The 21,101-nt window shown below is 38.5% G+C and overlaps 1 long non-coding RNA gene across 4 annotated transcripts in view; it reads right to left on the bottom strand.

Moving 5' to 3' along the window:
- Positions 1 to 19,289, bottom strand: part of LOC141506201 (uncharacterized) — a 54,243-nt gene extending 34,954 nt beyond the window's left edge. For all 4 annotated transcript variants that reach the window (XR_012473798.1, XR_012473799.1, XR_012473797.1 and 1 more), the window contains exons 1-2: positions 19,171 to 19,289; positions 9,301 to 9,367 (exon numbers count right to left, since the gene is read on the bottom strand). This is a non-coding gene — a long non-coding RNA (uncharacterized LOC141506201). The remainder of the gene's footprint in view (positions 1 to 9,300; positions 9,368 to 19,170) is intronic.
- Between the last annotated feature and the right edge of the window lie 1,812 nt (positions 19,290 to 21,101).

Below are 21,101 nucleotides of genomic sequence, written 5' to 3'. Positions count from 1 at the left end.
CAATTCATTCTTGCGGTTCTTTAACCCAAGGCTGGATGATAGTGAAGTTCCTCAGATTTCATAGTAATCCTTGGAGACATTTTGACATTCAGATTGTCACTGCCAGCGTGGGCTGCGATGGAATTAATTGACATGGATGAAACCCTCAATTTCTGAGGGCTGTGTAATAAAATAAAGGTTATTGTATTATTGCTAATTCTACCACTAATGATAAAAGTGTTAAGGATTGTAACCACAATATGGTATTAATAACAGGGGCTTAATTTTATTTTTTTCAAAAAACCTCCTTGACTAGAGGGAATGAAGTTCTGTTGGCTGTGAAGTAAATTTTTGTAAATCGAATCCTATTTTCCCAATTGAATTCACAGTAAAATGGGAAGGAACTATATTTCCCTAAGGGAAAAATCCTCAATAGCCAAAATTGAAAACCCTTGGCAAGGAGGTGATTATGGCTTTGCCACATAAGCCTAATCATATGATGGATTCTGAAGAAATGGTAAGACTTTTGTCAATTCCCCCCCCCCCCCAGCTCTGGGATCACCCTTGTGATGTCACCTTCTTACCACCTCCATCATGGCTCAATGGATAGAGCACTGGTTTTGGAATCAGGAGGACAGGAGTTTGAATCCAGCCTCTGACCTTGATTATCCAGCATCCAGGTCCATCTCCATTCCTCCCAATTCATATCTGGACCCAGATAGCTCTGTAGGAGAAAGTGAGGCTGGCTTAGCTAGCACTTCCTCACTCAATTACAATTCATATGCTTGTCAAGGCATAACCTCCCTGATATTGTAGTCTTCTTCAGAAATGAAGGACAAACATTATTATTACCACCCCCATCTGACTCCAGTTCTTAGACCACTAGAATTTCTTTTACTAGAGAATAGGACAAAAGAAGGAGGAAAGTATAGTTTAGTAGGAAGAGTATAGGAAATTAGAATCAGGGAAGATCTTGGTTCAGAGACCTGCTTTACTAATTACTACGTCTATGATCCTAGTCAAGAAACTTAGTTTCTGTATCATCTTCCTCATCTATAAAATGGGGATGATAATCCTACACTAACTGCATCCCAAGGATAATATGAGGAAAGTAGCCAACAAATTTGAACTATCCATGAAATAGAATCTTAGAACTGGCAGAAGGAAATTAAGAAATCATTTAGTCTAGTGGGGTACAACTAAAAATGAGAGCCACTAAACCATACATAAAGAATCTCTTCAGGCCATATAATGACTTAGAAAACTATATATTAATATTGTATTTTTTATTTAGTTAAATATTTGCCAAATATATTTTAATCTGGTTCAGATCACACTCAGGAATGTTGTAGACCATATAAGGCCCTTGGACTACATATGTATCATGCATCTGATTTAGTCTTCCTTCTTCTCCCCATTTTACTGATAAGGCCTAGAGAGTCCAAGACTGTGGTAGCTCATGGCAGAACCAGGATTTAAACCCAGGTTCTGGCTTCATACTCATAAAACTAATTCTGCTCTTCTCTTCCTTTGATCTGGATGTTTGAAGTGTCATTATCTGACACTTTTGACAGTATGTCAATCTAAACTAGGTGACTAGGTGTCAACAAACCTAAACTCTGTTACTTGCTCTGCAGCTATCTTCTGGTGTGACCTTAAGCAAGTCATGAGACAATATTTGACTTGAAAACAAAATATAATGAGATAATAATGTACCAGGATGCTATATAGATCAGCCAAAAATGACTTGAATTCTCAGTAGTCACACTGAAAAATGAAGCAGTTGCCCACCTTATCAATACTACATACTGAAAATGAGAAGTCCCACCCATGATAAAAATTCTATCCACCTCCAGAGAATGAAGTGATTAAGTGAAAATTGAAGCAGAATTTTTCCATTTATTTTATTTTCTCATTTGGTTGGTTGTTTGGGGTTTTTGTTTTGTTTTTGCAATAGGGCTAATATAGAAATATGTTTTGCATAATTTTACATGTATAATTGATAATATATTGCTTGCCTTTTCAATGGATATGGGAGGAATTAGAGGGAAGGAGATACTTTGAAACTCAAAGTTTTAAAAAATTAATGTTAAAATAAATAGAAAAAGAATGAGAAATTTCATGTTCAAATCCTAATTCTGACTCTAGAGCAGTGCCCTATACACATAGTAGGTATTTGATAAGTAGTTATTGATTGTTGATGCAAATAAGCTAGGTGAGTGGACTGAATGAGCAAATTACTTAACCTCTCAGTACCCTCAGACAAAAATCTCTAAGGAAAGTTAAATTAGTGGAAGGAAATTCCAGAGGTAAAGTAATTCACACTGGTGAAATAATAAACCTGAATTAAACAACATACATGTACATATATATATTCTATATATTTGTTAAAGATATTTGTAAATATATGTGAAATAAATTATGAGAATGTCTGGCATTCTGTAAAATGAGTTTATTTAAAATTAAAGACTTGAGTATTCACTTTTCAAATAACCATACCTCTTTCATTGACTCCAGAAATGGCAGGTCTGTTATTGTCTTTTGGGAACTTCTCTTCCCTTTCTGCATTTCCTGGTGTACATCTCCTGAGGATGGCACTAACCCCCTCACTACCCCTCCTGTAGACTATCCTAGTTATAGAGATTCAGATATGTTTTGGAGAGGCCAATCAAACCAGTCAGGACTTTCTCCCAGAGTCACTTGTTTTAAAGAAGCCCTGAAAATGCTGTGGACTCCCAAGTCCTTGGAATTCATTATTACTCTGTTTTACTGGGTCTAATTTTGGGGCAAAAGCTGGACGATGGCCGACAGGAAAGTAACACTCTGCTCTTGTCCAGGTGCCCTCTGCTACAGTTCTTTTCCTAAGTTTCTCTCCCTCTTCAGTTTACTGAAATAATACAACTCTTAGAATACTCTTCATTATGCCAGAGGCAATCTAAGATCTTTAAACTTGCTAGAAGCATTTCATTGGGTATGCAGCAAAGTGTTAAATTCAAAGGTCAATAAATGTTGATAAATAACGCCGTTAAAATGTATGATTAGTTACTTATTAGAGAAATGCAAATTAAAGCATCTCTGAGGTACCACTTCACACCTCTCAGACTGGCCAATATGACCAGAAAGGACAATGATCATTGTTAGAAGGGTTGTGGGAAATTTGGGACACTAATACATTGTTGGTGGAGCTGTGATCTCATCCAACTTTTCTGGAGAGCAGACTGGAACTATGCCCAAAGGGCAACAAAAAATGTGCATACCCTTTGATCCAGCAATACCACTACTGGTTCTGTACCCTGAGGAGTTGATGAAAAAGGGTAAAAACATCACTTGTACAAAAATATTCATAGCAGCCCTGTTTGTGGTAGCAAAGAATTGGGAAATGGCTTAACAAACTGTGGTATATGTATATCATGGAACACTATTATTCTATTAGAAACCAGGAAGGATGGGAATTCAGGGAAGCCTGGAGGGATTTGCATGAACTGATGTTAAGCAAAATGAGCAGAACCAGAAAAACATCCTAACAGTAACATGGGGGTGATGATCAACCTTGATGGACTCATTCATTCCATCAGTACAACAATCAGGGACAATTTGGGGCTGTCTGCAATGGAGAATACCATCTGTATGCAGAGAAAGAACTGAGGAGTTTGAACAAAGACCGAGAACTATTACCTTTAATTTTGGGGGAAAAAAACCCCTGATATCTTATTGTCTGATCTTGCTACCTCTTATACTTTTTTTTTCCCTTAAGGATATGATTTCTCTCTCATCACATTCTATTTGGATCAATGTATACCAAGGAAACAATGTAAAGACTGGCAAATTGCCTTCTGTAGGGGGGGGGAGAAGGAAGATTGGGGGAAAATTGTAAAATTCAAAATAAATAAAATCTTTAAAACAAAGTATGATTAGGCTGACAAATTGGTAATAGTAATCTTTCTACTTTACCTGCCCCACCCTTAATTCTCAGTGTTGCATTTTTATTTTTTTATTTTTATCTCATTTTTATTGATTTCATAGGTTTTTTTGGGGGGGTTAGGTTTTTTTTTTTGCAGGGCAAATGGGGTTAAGTGGCTTGCCCAAGGCCACACAGCTAGGTAATTATTAAGTGTCTGAGACCGGATTTGAACCCAGGTACTCCTGACTCCAAGGCTGGTGCTTTATCCACTGTGCCACCTAGCCACCTCCACTGTGCCACCTAGCCTCCGATTTCATAGTTTTTACATAACTTTTATTTCTCAATTTCTCTCACCCCCAACTCCTACCCAGAAAGTCATTCATCCTTTGTAACAAAGGATAAAAAAGAAAGAAGCAAAACAGCTCAACAAAACCAACAAATCAACTCAACCTGAGAGTATGTACAACATTCTATATCCATAGCCCTCCCTACCATACTCACACTTATACATTACAAAAAAGGGAGGGAATTATGTTTTCTCAACTATTTTCCACAGCCACATTTGGTTATAACAATTACACAATATTAAGTTCCAGTTTTTGTCCTTTCCATTTATACTATTGTCATTGTATACATTGTTATCCTCCTTCTGCTTGGGTTTACTTCATTTTTCAACAATTCCCATAAACCTTCCCAGGCTTCTCTTAATTCTTTGTATTTGTTGATTTCCTTTGACTCAGTGATGAATTATTGCATTCAAATTCTATAATTTGTTTAGCCATTTCCCAATTAACGGTTTTCTATTTTGCTTCCAGTTCCTTACCATGATGAAAAACATACAACTACTTTAAAGGACCTTTAAAGGTCAACACCTCAGAGTTAGAAGATACCTCAGTGATCACTTAGTTTAACCAGCACTGACCTTTCTCCTGAGTCTATTGGGAATGTCAAATTGAATGTTTCATGGAGATTTCAAACTAAATCTGTCCAAAACAGAACTCATTATCTTTTCCCCAATACCCTTCCTCTCTTATCAGCATTTCTCCTGCCTCCAGTCTCTCCCTACTTCAGTTCATCTTTCACTCAGCTGCCAAAGTGATTTTCCCTAAAGTTCTGGTCAGTCCACATCACCCCTCCTACTCTATAAACTTCAGAGGCTACCTAGTAGCACTAGGATCACATATAAACTCTTCCATTTGGCATTTAAATCTGTATACAATACATCTGTTTCCTATCTGGTCACTTCATACTTTAATCCTTTCTACAAGTGCTGTGGTCAGCTACACTTATTTGCTTTGTCTTTGCTCTCATTGGACACATTTCTGGACTTCATTACTTTGCACTGAAGTTTTCTCATTCTTCACTCCCTTTTTTAGCATTTCTCACTTCCTTCAAACTTGTTTATCAAATCTCATCTTGTGCAGTAGCCTTTCCCATCTCCCTTGCCCTGTACCCTGCTAGTCCCCTCCAATCTAAGAAAACCTTGTATTTATTCTGTATATTGCATGTGACATAGTTAGTTGTATGTTTTCTCCCCCAAATTTCTTGAGGTAGGATGGGTTTTTGCCTTTCCTTATGCACCCAATGTGCCTAAGTGTGCAGGGACTGGCATCATAATGCTTCATAAATGTTGATTGATTGATAGATTAATGTATTCATTATTTTTATGTAATAAAATATATTTTTAATATGGTATAATATTTATTTTAATAACAATTTAATATATTTTAATATGATACAATATTTTAATAATGGTGATTTAATATATTTTAAAACTTATTCATTATTTTATTTAATAAAATGTATGATGTTTATTTTAATAATAATAATTTAACATAATATTTTAATATAATATTGTTAAGATAGAATAAAATAAAAACCTTAAAACACTTTATTTTTAGGTTTCTCTTAGATTTTCTACCCCCTTAAAATAGGAGCTTGTTGAGGGCAAGGACTGTGTTTTTACCTTACCTTGTGTCCCTAGTACTTAGTACAGTGCCTGATAACTAGTTGTTTCTTCTCCTTCCCACAATCCCTGCCAACTCTCCCCCCCCAAGAAAAGAAAAAGAAAATCCTTGAAACAAATATGCATAATTAGTCAAACAAATTCAATCATTGACCTTGTCCCAAACAGTATATTTGTATTCTGTCAGGAGATGTGTAACATGCTTCATCCTTGATCCTTTGAAATCAGACGATCATTGCATTGATGAGAATTCTCCAGTCTTTCAAAGTGGTTTTTCTTGATAATGTTGGTACTATCACTTAAATTGTTCTCCAGGTTCTCTTCATTTTATTCTGTATCAGTTTATATGTCTTTCCAAATCTCTCTGAAATTGTCCCAGTCATCATTTCTTTGAACACAGTAGTATTCCATTACACTCATATACCCTCATAAGTGTTTTAGTAAATGCTTCTCAACTAACCGACTGAGAAGAGCGAAAGGGTGAAGGGACTTGCCCAGAGTCATATAGCTAATAAGTGACTGATAGAGCCAAGCCTCAGTCTCAGGTCCTCTGACTTTGAATCTGGTGTCCATTCTATTGTGTCATTTACTTTTTATGATTCAAGCAGGCTTAAGACTCTGGGAACAGTCAATGAAAAATATTACTATTTTGTAAACTCACCCAAACCTGTAGCTCTTCTAGTTGGAGGTCTAACTGCATGTTGAATTTGAAATTTTAAAGCTTCAATCACTGAAAAATGTTGTAACCAATATTTCAAACAGGGAAATTGTATTCAGGATGGACCTATACATTTAACCTCAAAATAGCAAGAGATGGGCTCAAAATTTCCACAGCAAATGAAAATCATTTTAGAATTGAGATTGACTATGGATAGTTACTGTTAGGAGGAAAAATGAACATTTTCAGGAACAGATACTGGTTTTGGCTCTATGCTGAGCTTATAACATATAGATAAAGATGTTTGTCATGACATGTAGCCCTTATTTTTATGGTTTTATTATTTTTCCTAGTTTTTTCCCCCTCAAAGAAAACTTGCAAGGTAAGTGGTATGAGTACAATTGACAGGAGAAAAAAACTGAGGACCAGAAGAGTGGGGGGTACCTTGCCCAAGATAACTGGGCTAATAAAGAATAGATTCTTACTGATCTATTTAATTCAATTAAATAAACATTTATTAAGCATCTGTTATGTGAAAAATATTATACTAAATATACAAAAAGAATAGTCCTTGTCCTCAAGGAGCTTATCATCTAATTGGAAAGAAAACATGTAAACAAATATATAAAAAACAAGCTATATACAGAGTAAATAGGATTTTTTTTTGTTTTTAGCAAGGTAATGGGGTTGAGTGACTAGCCTAAGGTCACACAACTAGGTAATTATTAAGTTTCTGAGGCCAGATTTGAACCCAAGTCCTTCTATCTCCAGGGCCAGTGCTCTATCTACTGTGCCACCTAGGTACCCCCATAAATAGGAAATTATTAACTGGGGTTAGTTTCCTATAATAGGTAAGATTTTAATTGGGACTTAAAAGAAACAAGGGAGGTCAGTAGTCTAGTTGAGATTGTTTTTTTCTCACAAAGAATTTTATTAGCTAGACAAATGAGAATTATTTTTTAATCGAAACTTTATTTTATTTTTCCAATTACATGTAATGGTAATTTTTCAGCATTCATCCATTTGCAAATTTGTGAGTTCCACATTTTTCTACCACCCTCCCTTCCCTTCCCCCTCTCCATGGTGGCAAACAGTCTGAAAAAATTGTAGATGTACATTCCTGTTTAGCATATTCACATATTTTGTTGTAAAAGAAGACTTAGAACTAAGGGGAAAGAAAAACTATTAGAGAGAAAAGAGAAATATAAAAGAAGTTTTAAAAAAGTGAACATAGTATGCTTTGCTCTGCATTCAGACTATAGTTTTGTTTTGCTTTGTTTTCTGGATGTGGTTGGCATTGTTCATAGAAGGTCTCTCAGGGTTGTCCTTGATCACTGAACAGCTGAGAAGAGTTGCATCCATCATTGTTGATCATCTCACAATGTTGTTGTTAATGTGTACAATGTTCTCTTGGATTTGTTCACTTCACTTTTCATCAGTTCATATAAGTCTTTCCATGCTTCTCTAAAGTCTAAGCACTCATGATTCCTTATAAATCAATAGAATTCCATGACATTCATACACCATAACTTGTTCAACCATCCCCAAATTGATGGGCAACCCTTCAATTTCCAAAAGAATAAGTATTTTTACCCCTATTTTACAAGTTAAGAAATTGAGACCCCAAAAGATGCAATGATTTGCTCACAGTTACATTGCTGATGTTAGAGCTAGAACTTAAACCCAAGTCATCTGACACTAAATCCAGTACTTATCCACTCTACTAAACCATAACAGGAAGGATTTAGGTTAGATTTAAAGAAGTTTCTGATTAGGATGGTCAATGGATTCCAGGAGGCATTACCGAGGGAGATTTTCAAGATTCTAGCTCTGAAGGAGTTTAATTAGTTGGTTTTCATTAGTTCCAGTCCTCTACAACTGTGAAGTATTTCTCTGGCATCGTCTCCTTTCCTCTCATTCCTTCTGTTCCCCATCCTTTCAAGCTGCCCCTACCTCCCAGAGTTCCAGGAAAATTGATCTGATAAATTAATTCACACTGAGGAGTTAGGGATGTAATATCCTAACATTCCCAGGAGCATTTGCATTTTAAAGAGGAACCTGCTTAGCCCAAAGGAACAAATGGGATTTTAGGCACAAGCACAGGAAATATTTTCATAGAGGGACATTTCCTTGACCCTTTAATCACACAACAGATGTCTATCAGATACTCTACCTACTCATAAGAATAGAAGTGTGATAACCATTTGTGTATTTAGCAAAAATTTGCCTAATACTGAAGTATGCAATGCTCGATGCTAAAAAAAAAAAGTCATTCTTATACGAAGAAAAATTCCTTAAAAAAAGAAATGTGAGCCAAGACAAAATTGTCAGAATACTCTCTGGGACAAATTATACTATATCTCATTGTTTTTTCTCCATTGCCTATATTTTTACCTGAGTAGAATAAGATTTCTCCATTTGCATCTCCCTGCCCATGCTTCTCCATAGCTTAGAGGTAGTTAAGGGTTTTCTAAAGTTAACACAACATAGTATAAATTCTGACAGATTCTACAAACCTAGAAAAGCTTTAAAAATGATCCAATGATAGACTGAGGTTTTGTCGTCCAAGGACCAGGCTAGTTAAAGTAGAAAGATTTATTCGAAGTTAGGCCACCAGATAATTTTTTTTTCACTCTCAACATTTCATCAGATAATAGAGAGAATTCATATATAAAAATATGGAACCTTGAAGTATCAAACATATGATTTCTCTATTTCATTGAAAATCTAGACCTTCATGGTATAGAGGATATAGTGCTGGACTTAGGATTGGAAAGACTTTGGATCACATCTCACCTTGACACTTATGAGCAACATGGCCACCAGCAAGTTGTTTAAGCTTTCTGAAATTCGGTTTTCTCATCTGTAAAATGAAGGAAGTTAGGATTTGGACTATGTGGCTGTTAGGCTTCCAGCTCTAAATTTATGATCCTAGGATCTTAACAAGGACAGTCTGGGAAGAATGGTAGAGAGGAGGGAGGGGAAAAACCATGTTAGCCAATCTTAGTAACTAATTAAAAGCCTTGGTTGTGATTGTTGCTGTTTTTAACACTAGATGGTCACTCATAGCCTTTTTTTTATCCCTTTTCTCCCAGGCTGTCTCCTTGAGTTCTTACTACTTCTACAGTGGCAATAAAGGATCCTTCAAAGGGTCAGCCTTTCTTCTATTTTCCAGGTGCTAGGATGTCCCTCTCCTCTGCTCCCCTCCCTTTCCCTATTTTCCATATGTTAGGCTGCTCCCCTCCCTCTTCTGCTCCCCTCCCCTTCCCTCTTATCTCCTTCTTCACCTTCCCTGGACTGGGGCCAAGATCCATCAGGATGGTAGGAGATATGGAGGGAGGAATGAGGAGGGAAAGGAAGATTCCTAATGACCTGGTCTTTGTTGATAGCAATTACCTTCACAGTCTGCTGCGGGCAACAAAAACCAAGGGGCTTCTGCAAACCCATCAGAATATGGATCTAGTATAGAAAAGCATGAGACTTCTCTGCTCAAAATGCAGCATTGCAGACAGAGAGGAGTGTGTATCTGTCACTGAATAAATCTGAAACAGATTTCATCAAGGTAGAATGGAGCCTTGAAGCTGTGCTTGATGACTTGAAACAGAGAAAAGGGAGAAATGGAAGAGAGACCAACTATGAATGCCTGGTGATTCCTGTCTGTGGTGAAAAAGGGGCAAACCTTGATTCAGGCTTGATGTAGAAGTAAGCATTTCAACAGGTCTTCGACACTTCTGTCCACTAAGCCACCTATCTGTTTTAGTAGTGAATAAAGTGATGGACCCGACCAGAGATCCAACCCTATCTCAGAAACTCACTGTGTGACCTTGGGTAAATCACTCATTCAGTATCAGTTTATTCCTCTATAAAATGGGGATAATGTGGATCTGCATCCCAGGGTACTTTGCAAATATTAACACAATACATAAAATTATTGGATTATTGGTGAATTGGAAACTATAGTCCTGACCAGGAAATATAAAGGAAAGCCTCTGACAGTCCTAAATGAGGAAAGGCTCTATAGACATACCATCAGGGGATGGTGAACTCATACCTCATCCTAAGCTGCAGGATTCAGTGTCCCAGAATCCCCAGGGTTTGTTCTTCCCCTATGATCCCCTAATAACCTTTTTATCTCCCCTGGGTCAGAAAAGAAGCACAAGGAGCAGAAGGTGGGAAATGTCATCATCACCATATCTACAGTTTCCCCCTGGATTCAGACTAATCATGGTTTCTATCTCAGCTCTCAGTGGCTAAGGAGCCTCTCCTCCCTTTCCCTCCCTCCTCTTCTCCCAGTTTGTTTCTGTGTCTCCTCCTCTTGCCTCTCCATTCCCATCCCAAAGCAGTCTCTGTTCCCCTGACAGTTCCCCAACCCTGATCACTTTGCCAGGGTGGTATGCTGCCTATGATAGAGATGGGCTTTAACTCGGCAAAAGGTTCCCCTGAGCTTATCCCTAATTACCCAGGAAGGCAAGCTAAAGAAGAGCCACATATAGTGGCACCTGAGAATTTGGTCTGACAGCAATTGATGTCCATGTCTGTCCTTTGCTTTATCGCAGCGCTCTCTCTCTCTCTCTCTCTCTCTCTCTCTCTCTCTCTCTCTCTCTCTCTCTGCCTCTCTCTCTCTCTCTGTCTCTCTCTGTCTCTCTGTCTCTCTCTCTCTCCCCTCATGCCCAAATTTCTCTGACAAGAGGCTAGAGAAGGAGATGAGATACAACCACTACAGCTCCCATATGTTAATCAGTCCTGGAAGAAGCTGCCACCGCCAATCACCACCAAGGCTCCTGAACCAGGGGGAAAAAATTGCTGTGGGCATGAACCTGACATCGTGTTTGCTTTCACTATATCCACTTAATGGTGTCCCCGGGGCCAGCAGGAAGGACTGTGGAGAGGGGGGTGGCTAGCAGCTGGCTCTCTCAATCGCAGCACCAGGAGTAGAGGGAGCAGGGGCCAGGGAACAGGCTCCCCATTTGAAGAATGGTCTCTCATGGTCTTCATGTGTGGGGGTATTCTTACACATTATCTGCTGCTCTTTCTGCAGAGAACAGTTCCCTGATGCCCAGTGGTGCATTAGCAGCTAATGCAGATGGATTCATTAGCAGTTCTGACTCAAGCAGCCCAGCACTTCCATAGACTGATCCCTTACTGCTAGGACTAATAATAATAATAATAATAACCATTCACACTTATATAGTTTTAAGCATTATAAAGTATTTCCCTCACAACAACCTTATGGGATTGTGCAATTTATACTATCCTCATTTTACCAAAAAGGAAGTTGAGGCTCCCAGAGGTTAAGTGACTTGCCTGGGGTCATACAGCTAGCCAGAAACCATTTTTTCAAAATCCAATCCTCTTGCGATTAGCTCACAGTTGAGGATCTGGGGGAGGGAGGCTCAGGAGCCAGGAAGAGTTGAAATCAAGACAACAAGGAGTGGAAGACCAGGATACAAGGGATTTGAGGATGAAGGATCATGATTCAGGAGATCTGCAGAAGGAGAATTAAGACCCGGGGGGGGGGGGGGGTTGGGAGTGGAGGATCATGACACAGAGGATTTTGACTCCTCTTTTGCATCAGAGGACCCAGCTGTCTTTCAACCCAGCTCTGTTCTTCCCCTAGGGGTCAAAGTGCTGTGACTCCCTCCCTTTTCATAGCCGTCTGCCAGAGACTCATTGTAGGGTGGGGACATGAAATGAAGAGAGAGAGAGAGAGAGAGAGAGAGAGAGAGAGAGAGAGAGAGAGAAACTCAGCTCTTTATTCTCCTCATTAGAGCAAGAGTTCCTTCTCTGCCAGCAGCCTTGACAGGAGAGGTGTCAGTGACAAGGTGCTGACTTGTCATCTACTTAGCCAAGGGAAAGAGTGGGAGGAGAAAAGTCACCCAAGTCAATAGGCATTCTCCATAACGCTTTCCCAGACCACTCTAGTCCTCAGGGATCTCTCTCTCCTCTGAACTCCTACTGCATTTGCTGTCTGTGACACACAATTTAGCCTTTAAATCAATATAGCCTTTCTTCTTAAATTTTCTTTAAATCTATATAGTACTTCTTTAGTACATCTACCCAACTAGAGTGGAAACTCCTTAAGGACAGGGATCATTTATAACACATCTCCTGTTTCCACCATAGAATTGGGCCTTCATGGTACATATTTAACAGTTTACATGGTAAATGAATGAATGAGTGAACAAGAAATAATATTTTGTTGCCTAAGATCTAAATTCCTGAACCGGGGATTCACTTTTCTGTGTTCCAGATCTAGTGTATATATGTTGCTTATGTGAGTGTGTAAAAGAATATGACACAAATTAGATGATGCCTAAAAAGTGTTTTTCAAACTTTAAAATACTATATAAATGTCAGATAGCATTATTTGACCCAAAGCTGTATTGTATGATATATCAGCAAGAGCACTGACTTCAAAGCCAGAGAACCTGGTCTTGAATTCCATTTCTGCTACTTATTCTGTGACCCCATGCAAGTCACTTAATTAAGCTCCCAGGACCTGAATTCCCTAAGTATTTTTTGTTTGTTTTGTTGGGTTTTTTAGGTTTTTGTAAGGCAATGGGGTTAAGTGGCTTGCCCAAAGCCACACAGGTAGGTAATTATTAAGTGTCTGAGGCCGGATTTGAACTCAGGTACTCCTGACTCCAGGTGCTCTATCCACTTCACCACCTAGCTGCCCCTCCTAAATCTTTAATAAAATGGGGGATTGGATTGGATATATCTAAGGTTTTTTTTTTTCCTACTGTAATACAACTATCCTGTCTGATATCTTCTGTCTCAGGAAGCTCTTAGAGAAGGGTGAAGACTATAGCTGGAAACGTCTGACTTCTAACCAAGAGTAACTCCTCAGGACTCATTATCTTACTGACCAGTTCTCCTACTGAGTTCAATATGGATGCACACAAAGTCCGTTTTAAGGTTGTGTGTGGGGTATTGTGTCCTCGGCAAAAGGAAAACTAGAATGGTTCAGGACCTTGGTCAGCACCCAGAAAGGTAATTTAATCTTTTTCTCCCTCTGCATTACTAATCTCTTTCCACAATCCTGACCAGTTATTTCTCATTGAATGCATGCTTTTCTGGTGGAGGATCCACAAAATACTTTTCAGTATAAAATGGTAATGACCTTATCTTGGAGGAATTGAAATCTGACCCCAAGATCTAAGTGATGGAAGTGTGAATTTGGTCATAAATCTGGATTTGTGCAGAGGTTGAGGTTCAAGGGCACTGGTTTGAAGAAGACATGTGGAAGAAAAATATCACCTATACTTCCCTATCACCAGTATAGGTGTTTTCTCTCTGTCCCCCAATTCCTAAAGTTTTCACTGACTGACCACCAATCCTAGAATGTTTTCCCTTCTCAACTCTTGTCTCCTTGCTCCCCTGGCTTCAAGTCTCAGCTAAAGTCTTAAAAGGCCTTTCTCAGTTCATCTTAATTTTTGAGACTATCCCCAATTTATTTTGTGTAAATCTTGTTTGTACATAATTGTTTGCCTATTGTCTTTCCCAATACACTGTGAACTCCTTGAGAGCAGGGATTGTATTCCAGGGTTGAGTTTTCTGGTCTCTCTTTGTATCCTCAACATTTATTACAGTTCCTGGTACACAGAGTGCTTGATAAAAGCTAGCTGTCTGTGAAAAAAAACATGAGGAAAAAGAAGCATTGTCCCTACTCTTCATGAAACTTCCCTGTCCTCTGGGAACTTCCTGGCTAAGAGAATCATGAACCCCACCCCTCTCCTATAGTTCTATAGTAATGCAATTAGAGCACTTAATAAATGTTTGTTGAATGGAATTGCAAGCTGGATGGGATTCTAATGGGAGGAAGGAATGGAGAAGACTAGATCTCTCCATAACTCCCAAAGGAAAATCACTTCCTTGGAAATGTAGACATCCTAGCCTTTCCTCTTCCTTTTCTAGATTATGACTCTACTTCTGTTTCTTCTTGATGCATATTGACCTCACTTTTAGCTCTCCAGAGAATATTCCTTTTCCCCTTCTTATCCCTCTCCTTTTTTGTTAAATTTCCTTCTCCCCCAAATCCCACATGCCCTTCTCTCCTTTCCTTGTCCTCTCCCCCATCCCACTTCTCCCTTATTTCCCTCCCTGTTCTTCCCTATTTTGAGTGGATAAGTCTTCTTGTTACTAGGAGGACCCTGTAGACTAACAACACTGTGAGATCCATAGCAATTTCTCTTCCAAATAATTCTTACAAGCAATTAATTAACCTCATCAAGTCCTTTATGGGAAGAAAGAGGGCAGGAGAAAGCTTGATAACACTCAGAGCTGCATGGAAGTTGAGAACTGTGTGAAAAACATACAAGGGGCTCAAGTATGAGTAATAAGCCTCAATAGTAACTTTATTTTGCAGGCAGAGTGAATAAATATTTGTAAAAATAAGAAGATTTGGGGATTAGTTAGATTCAAGATAATGAGAGATGAAGAAGAATAGTTTTGGCATCATTTATTCTTTCATTTGACAAATATGTGTTCAAGGCCTCCAATGTACCCAACAAATGGAGTTGGGCTCTAGAGCTGATCCAGTGTTTGTTAAGACAATCTATGACAGTCTCATAAAGCTTACAGTCTAGTAGGAGGGTGAGAAACACAGGTGGCTGTAATACACAATAATAAGTGATAAATGACTATTTTTGTCTTTCTTTGTGTTCCTAGCTCTTCACACTGTGTCTGGCACATTGTAAGTGCCTAATAAATGCTTGTTGAGTGATTAATAAGTGTATTAGAGATTGTAAAACATGAGATCTGAGAGGGACTGATTATTATTACTGACTGATTCCTGATTAGAGAAGGCTTTATAATGTGGATGGGCTTTGAGTTGTACTTTAAAGGGTAAGTAGGAACTTAACCAGCAATTAGAGGGAAGACATCCCATGCACAAGGCTGAGAGGTAAGCAAAGGCATAGATAAACAGAAGACAGGGAACAGAGTGGGCAGAAAATAGACCACTTTGACAGGATACAAAAGAAAAGGGTCCCACACCATTTGAAAAAAACTCAATTTTTATGTGACAAACTCTTGAACAGTAACAAACCCTTCCTTTCTTTCTCTCTTCCCAAAAGGACCCATTCTAAATACTTTTAATTAGGCCTGCATGGGAAGTCATGTAAACACTGGGAAGATAGACAGCCTTCTGGACTTAATGTCTTTTACTTCTACCAATGACCTGAAAGGCCAAAAGGTCCTTGAGTTGATAGGAAATTGTACATTTGACCCTCCCTGTATCAGGTCAAGCTGTGTGGGGTGATGAGAAAAGACTAGCGCCCTTGGTGTGAGGGCTTGCTGAGCCTTTTTCAGGGCTGCTCATTCACCTTTGGTATCCACATTGATGCAAATCTTGTGGCTCCAAAAACCTGTAGCATGCACAGTGGTCATACCTGCTAACCCATCTTGGCAGACAGGCTAACCCAGGCTGAGGGGAACTGACAGGCCTCAAGCTTGTTGATGTGTTAGGGGGGTTGTCTACTTCCAAGCATACAAAGACTTTCTCCGGTGGAATGGACCAAGGAGAACAATTTGTTTCAATGGCTGAAGCAGTTGCTGTGGAACTTGGTCAGACCTCAAACAAGCCAAGACCATTCACTGCATCTTGAGCCATCAGTCAGTCATCATGATTTTTGTCCTGCTACTAGCCTTTGTTGATCCTGGAAAAGAAAGTTAGACTGAAGACTGTGAGTCTGCCTCATGTGCAAGTCAAGACATCATGTTTGATGTCACTGGTCCTTTTCAAAAAAACAAAGAACTACTACTACCACCACTACCACCACCACCACCACCACCACCACCACCAACAACAACAACAACAACAACAGCAACAAACAGATTGGCTCTGTAAAAATGAAACAGGATAACTTCTCTACTTCAGACATTGAACTGTCATTTTGTTTCAGGAGATTCTATCTTGTTGTCAGTGCCCCAAACATGAAACAATGTCGTGATATTCAAGATCTTTTTCATCTTCCCGTGAGTTTAACTTTCCAGAGTCTCTCTCCAGAGCCCAAACCAGAAACTGGCAAGGGAAATAGGAAGCAAAGGAGAGTTAATGCTACTCAGAGAACCTGATCTTTTGCATTTCCTGACATTCTTGGATTTGGCATTTACAACCTCAGGGTTCTATTCAGAGGAGGCCTTTTGCATTTGATGTAAATATTATGGTGATGAGAGACGACACAGAAAATACTCTGTAGGAAATTTAAATACACACCCACCAGGCTGGGAATCTTTCCACAGCTCCAGGTTGTTACTCTGCTGGATTGATTCCTCAATGTTCTTTGGTTAACCCAGAAAAGGTCTCCTCTGCCCTACAGCAGGGAGGGCCAGAGCTCCCTGAATTGTTTCTTCAATTTATGGATATGCATCTCTCACTTCTCTGGAGCTTTTTAGTCTCTTAGAGTGAGTCCAAATTGGAGCAACAACAACCTCTCCTCAGAGTGGACATCACCTTTAATGTGAACCCAGGAGAGATTCAGACAGGGCTGTCACTGACAATTCTTTGGACTTGAGTTTGAGGAGGAGGAGGAGGGATTGGGGCTCCAAACCTCCAAAGAATCACGAAGTTCTGGGCATTCTAATATTTTTTAATTACTTTCTCTAAAGGGGGAGGGATAATATGCAAATATTTAACTATGTACATACAAGATGAGTAGCATAAATAGAAGGTAATTTCAGAAGGAAGGCACTGGCTAGGAGCAGGAGGAAAATCATCTACAGAAGATGAGATGGCTTGAGTATATGAAGTATTTAAGAGTGAGGAGTCCAGGATAAAAATGATGTTGTGAGCTTGGATAACTGGAAGGATATGGTACCCTTTTAGTAACAGAAAAGTTGAGAAGAGGGAAAAGTTTGGGAGGGAAAGATAATTAGTGCTAGTTTGAACATGTCATGTTAGGGATACCTATAGCACATCTATTTTGAAATGTTGGTCAGGCAGTTGGTGATGTGGGACTGGAGCTCAGAAGAGAGAATAGGGTTGTGTATAGCTCTGGTAATTATCCACATAGAGATGATAACTGAAACCTTGTGAGTTGATGAAATCATCAAAGGATAGAGCACAGAAGGAAAAGAGACTGATAGTGTGGAGTTAAACTGACTCACCAAGGGATGAAGATAGGAAGAGAGGACAGCATAGCCACAACAAACAAACATGGTGACTTGGGAAGAAATTAGAGAGAAGGCAAAGGGGGAGGGAAGAGCCCCCCCCCAAGCCAGGTGGCACAGTAGATAAAGTACTGGCCCTGGAGTCAGGATGACCTGAGTTCAAATCTGACCTCAGACATTTAATACCTCCTTAGCTGTGTGATCTTGGGTAAGTCACTTAACTCCATTGCCATGCCAAAAAAAAAAAGGCACAGGGAAAGATGGAGTTTTCAGAGATTATAACTAATCATGGGTCAAATGAACAGTATAGACAGTAATACATTCTTTTTTAAAAGAAGTTTTCATTAACATATTTTGTTTTTAACATCACCTAGATTTCCTTCTATATGTCTCTTACCTCCAGAAGAGCAATCCTTGTAACAAAATATTTTTAACAAGAAAAAGATGAAAAGGAAAAAATTTAGTAAAGCTGATCAAATATTCAAAATAAATCCAATGTTATATGAAAGATATCAAAACCATGTACCCTACCTCTATAAGGGCTTAGATGAGATGAGTATTGTCGGGGGTGGGAGAAGATATTTGCTCATATTTCTACATTCAGGCCAAACTTATTCTTACATTTTGAAACATTCAATTTCTACTGTTTTGTGGTTGTCTTTCCCATTTACATTATTGTAGTCACCATATATATATATATATAATTTTTCCATATCTGCTTACTTCATTTGACTGTTTTTAAAGCTTACTTTATTTTACTTTTTTTTTAATTAAAACAATCATTTAACCTTATATGTAAGGTTAAGTAAATAAAATTCCTATATTGGGCTTGTCCTAAAATGTAAGACTCATTCTGCACCTTGAATCAATCATCTGTCAGGAAGTGGGTGATATGCTTCAGAACTGATCCTTTGGAATCACTATTGACCATTATATTGATTGGAATTTCTAAGTCTTTTAAAATTGTTTTTCTTTGCAATGTTTTATAAAACATTGAACAATCACTCAATCAATAAACATTTATTAAGCACCTATGATATGCCAGACATTTATGATAAGTAGCTTACTTCATTCTGTATAATCCAAGTTTCCTCAATTTTCTCTTAAATAATCTCTTTTGCCATTTCTTATGGTCCAGCATAATTCTATTACATTCATATACCATAATTTATTTCTCTATTCCCCAATTAACAGGAATCTCCTGAGCTTGCTATTCTATGCCATCAACTGCTACAAATACATATAGATCCTTTTTTTCTTTTTTTTAATCTCTTTGGGGATAGGCTTTAGTAGCGTTATTGACAAGCCAAAGGATATACAATTTGAGAGGCATAGTTCCAAATTGTCTTCCTGAGCTTCTTCACTTTGTATCAATTTATATGTCTTTTCATGTTTATTGGTAGTCATCATACTTTTTTTAAAAATATGGAAATAGGCCCCCCTCTTTCCCACCATGAAGGAGGGAGGTATGCCATTTTATTAAGATATATTAATAAAAACCATTTTAATCATTCTAGACTAAGTATTCATGAGACATTTATAACACTAGCCCACCTTATAACATTTTCTTGGCCATCATTTTGATTCCCTGACCAGGAAAGCTTTGGCTTGGACTCCAGAAAACTTGCTTCTCAGCATAGGCAAGTTGACAGAACTCTTATCTAGTGTCCTGGGGATTGATGCAACCTGGGTTTGGTCTGGCCCCCACCTTTTCCATCACTATGGTTAAACCTAGGGTAACCATGGATGTGGCAGGTCAAACTCAGAGGCTGTCACAAGGTATCCTTGGAGACAAGATAGACCTGACAACCCAGAGCAGAAGCTGAGGAGAAAAGGAGAAAAGGTGTCAACTGGAAAGAGAAGTAGCTGGCATCTTCAAAGAGGCTACCTTAGCAGTACAATCAACAGTATGTCATTAGAGTTTATCAGATTCCCAGTAAGGAATTAACTCCAGAATATAGAGACAAAGAAAGAACCAAAGACAAAACCTATGTTGAATCACCAGGAAGCAGGACCAAAATGGAAATTCCCAGAAGCCTGAGTCTGGTGTTAGGTACAATATCCAGGACCAAGTATGTCCTGTCAACCTATCAAATGAGATGAATAAAGAATAACCAAAGCACAAAGCTCCAATAGAGAAATTAAGGCTGTAGGTATTAGCAAACAAATGAAAATGCTGGAACATAATGAAGAACTACTATGGCTTAAGAGAAAAACAAATGGTATCCCCAGAAGAAAAAGAATGCTACAAGAAATCTAAGTGGAGCCTCAGAGAAAAGAATATATGGTAACAAGGAAAGTAAAAGTACCTGGAAGAAATTGAAGTAGGGGAAATATTAAGAAAAATATATTCTTTAATCTGCATGAACCATATACCTTCCATTAACACTGATCCCACTACCATCTCAATTGTCCAGATTATAAGAAGAAGATAGTGAATTTAGTAAAGTACCTTGCCCCAAACTGGCAAGGAAGGACTCCAGTAAATCCCAGTCTCCAGGCACAAAACAAACCCTCTAGCCACTAAACAATGGATGCTGCCTTAGCCTGAAAGGATTGTCTTGGCACAAATAACCTAATTACCTCACCTCTGCTCTCTCAGCTACCTGCCTCTAGGCTATCAGCCTGCTCAGAGGGAGCATAATTCCCCAAATAACCTCTCACTCTACTATGCACTTCTTTACTATGTATCCCAGCTTGCTTCTTTCCTTTAGATATCAACCTGTTCTTGGGGAGCATCATCCCCAAACTGAACCACCACCTTCATTATGGAGCTGGATCCATGTTAATCTAACTCCAATCATCTGGCTGGTTCCTTTCCGTCCCCCCCCCCCCTTTCTTAATTGTGCTGTTCTCCTCAGACTAAAGTTCTGTGCTTAAATTTATTGTCTTAAGAACTCTTTACCTTGCTAAAGATCGTAACCAGTGAGCTTTTTGTAACTTGTGAACTTTTGAAGCAACCTGTGAATTAAAATCTATGTCTTTTCTTTAAAAAAATGGAAATAATCCATTACATTCATGTACCATAATTTGTTTAGCCATTCCCAAATCAATGGGATTGCTTCCACTTTGCTTCTAGATCTTTGTTACCACAAAAACACTACTATAATATTTTGGTGCATATAGAATCTTTCTTTTTGTCAATGACTTCCAAGGAATATTCCTAGGAATCTTTGGGTCATAACAATTTTAATCACTTTATTTAAATAATTCCAAATTGTTTTCCAGAATTGGACCAATTCACAGACCTACTAACAGTGTATTACTGTGCCTATCTATTCACAATCACCAATATGACTTCCTGAGGAAAGGATTTTTTGAGAACAGGGAAAGTATCATAGAGAACTTGAAATTTGAATTGGGTAGCATGGATAGGATAAACAGAAGAGGGATACAGACATATATGATAGTATATAGCAGAATTGAAGTTATTTGCACAAGATTATATACCTAATAAAGGTATGCCCAGGTCCTCTGCTGCTATT

The sequence above is a fragment of the Macrotis lagotis genome, chromosome 1, assembly GCF_037893015.1.
Source record: "Macrotis lagotis isolate mMagLag1 chromosome 1, bilby.v1.9.chrom.fasta, whole genome shotgun sequence".
Taxonomy (NCBI): Eukaryota; Metazoa; Chordata; class Mammalia; order Peramelemorphia; family Peramelidae; genus Macrotis; species Macrotis lagotis.
Note: the sequence above shows the minus strand (reverse complement) of the source record. Positions and strands in the feature narration are given on the sequence as shown.